Genomic DNA, 2411 nt, shown 5'->3' on the forward strand with positions numbered 1-2411 from the left:
CCCTTTTTTTTTTTTTTGCTTCCATGAGATTTAAGGGAGTGAGGAAAAGTTAGAAACTCAGGTCCTGCTGTGGGTTGGAAGGCTCTTCTTTTGTATGGCTGATGTAGATACAGAAGAGCAACTATCATTTTACATTTAGGTGGCTGAGCCAGACAATTGTGTCCAGAGCAGCAGTGTATCGCTGTGATACCTCCTTTGTATTTGTGGATCGGGCATTGAGTCGTTATATGTTCCATGGTCTGTTCTGGGTGACCATACTCACACGCTGGATAGTTTTAAGTTTTCCATTTGTGCAGCAGATAGCCACATGATTTACGTGGATATAGTTTAGAGTTGCCCATAAGCATCACAGGAGATGAAGCCAGGAACCTTCTGCGTTGGATCTATCACAAGATATTTATTGGGGACTCATGGGTTACTGAAGAACCTTTGTCTACACCCAGAGTTTAGCCACAGGTCCAATTTTAAAATTTCACAGAACTGATACAATTCTGCACATTAACAATGTTATTCCTACCTTACATGCATTTAATGAATTTGCCCCTATAGCCAAAATCTATAATAATAAATTGAAATTTGCACCTATAAGGCCCGCTCCGTACAAGGAAACGGCATCAGGTTAACTACAGGTGCCATTTTAAAACAGTGATCAATTTATTCCAGTGCCAATTCCTACAAAAAAAAGAATTATTTCATTTTAGCTTAGATCTGCTACAAAGTAGTCCTAGGGCTTGTCCTCTTGAGGATACCCGAGAAAATGAATTTGAAGCGAGGAGAAGTGTGACTTCCTATTTAGACTACATTAAACCCTTGTGTGGTTGAAACTTGCCTTCGTTGGATTTCTTCATTTAACTGCTAGAGTGAAATAAACTTGCAATTCCTTTGTCTTCGCAGGGCCCCCAGTCTTGCAGACACTTATGCAGGTGCTCAACTCTGCCAGTCAGAACCGTCTCGCCGAGTATTCAACAGGGACTGCAAACAAAGGCAGAAACCAAGCGTGCGAGTGTACGCAGAAGGCACGGCTGCAACACGGTTTAGGTTAAGAGGAGTTCACAGGCCTTCTCCAGCACGTACCCGCCCTCAGCTATATTGCACAGTCAAGCATCCCTTTATCATAGATTCATAAAAAATGAGAGTTGGAAGGGACCTCAGAAGGTCACCTAGTCTCGTGTTTCTCAAGTCGTAAGAATATATAAAAAGGGTCACGAACAAAGTTAAACAATAGATTTTACTTGAAAGGAGAAAAACATAGGAAACCACAGGTTTTATCTTGCAGGCTGGCAGCATGCCCCACGTGCCCACCTCCTGGGGGAGTCTGGGTCGGGACTGACCATTGATTTGTACAAATGGGTCCTGGTACAAAAAAGGTTGAGAACCGCTGATCAAGTCCAATGCCCGGCTCAAATCGGGACTAGATCGTCCCAGCCAAGGTTTCATCTACCCGGGCCTTAAAAAGGACGGAGCTTGCGCCACCTCTCTGGGGAGCCCGTTCCAGTGTTTCACTCCCCTCCTCGTGAGAAAATCCTTCCTAATATCCAACTGAAACTTCCCGTGCTGCAACTCGAGACAGTTTTCTCCTTGTTCCGTCTTTAACTTGAAGGCTTTGACCGCACTCCGCCCCCTCCGCCAGGAGACAAAGCAACTTCTGTTCCGTTAAATCCTCCAAGGGCATTACACCCTCCCAGAGCAACAGCAATTTGGGACAAGGCTCCCACTCTCAACCGGGGGGGATGGGGGGGCCAAGGCTTGCCCAGCACCCCCTGCACGATTCAGGGGGCCAACACCATGCAATCTTAGCCCCTTCACAGCTGCACACATGCTTCACAAAATAAAATGTTAAATCCTCCCACAGCCACGGCAATTGGGGATGTTCAAGTGGGGGCCAGGCCACCCCAGCAGCTTTCAAGGTGCTAATGCCAGGTACTCTTAGCCCCATCATAGCTGCATACAGGATTCAAAAGACTTCAAACAGCAAAGTGCCTCCTTGCAGCCTTTGCAACACAAGGATTGTTCTATTTTTACTTTTTTTGTATGCATCCAACATAACCCAGCAAAAACTAAAATCTGGCATTTCCCAAGCAGGGTCTCACCCCCCCCTGCACCCTACAAGCCCCTCCATGCGTCTTAGTACAACCCAAGCTCCACCCTGCAAGACGGGAGCCCCTCGCACCCCTCCCCTCCCTTTGTCTCCCAGCAGCGAGGCCCCGCCCCCTCCCGCGCGCAGCATCCGGGTCCCGCGGCCTCGTTCGCGGCCGTGACGTCAGCTATATAAAGGCCCGCAGCGCCTTTGTTCGCCCTCATTGCGCAGTTGCAGGCGAGGCGGTGCGGAGGTGAGCGTGGCCGCGCGTGGGGGCATGGCGGGGGGCAAAGCGGGGGCACGGGCCGGGTCCCCACAGCGGGATCCTGAGGGG

General features: G+C 49.1%; 1 protein-coding gene and 1 long non-coding RNA gene across 5 annotated transcripts in view; both read left to right on the forward strand.

The window, feature by feature from the left end:
* The window catches only part of LOC102379480, a 3719-nt gene extending 2515 nt beyond the window's left edge, over window positions 1-1204 (forward strand). For 2 of the 3 annotated variants that reach the window (XR_325165.1, XR_325164.2), the window contains exon 4: window positions 895-1204. This is a non-coding gene — a long non-coding RNA (uncharacterized LOC102379480). Of the gene's footprint in view, window positions 1-139; window positions 168-894 lie in introns of those variants that run through there. The other variant, XR_001358927.2, reaches the window with a different exon arrangement.
* A 1017-nt stretch (window positions 1205-2221) lies between these two features.
* Window positions 2222-2411, forward strand: part of RBMX (RNA binding motif protein X-linked) — an 11970-nt gene continuing 11780 nt past the window's right edge. For both annotated transcript variants that reach the window (XM_006035655.3, XM_014525691.2), the window contains exon 1: window positions 2222-2330. The gene's annotated coding sequence lies outside the window, so the exon portion shown is untranslated. The remainder of the gene's footprint in view (window positions 2331-2411) is intronic.

Source organism: Alligator sinensis, unplaced genomic scaffold (assembly GCF_000455745.1).
Source record: "Alligator sinensis unplaced genomic scaffold, ASM45574v1 scaffold1584_2, whole genome shotgun sequence".
In the NCBI taxonomy this organism is placed as follows: domain Eukaryota; kingdom Metazoa; phylum Chordata; order Crocodylia; family Alligatoridae; genus Alligator; species Alligator sinensis.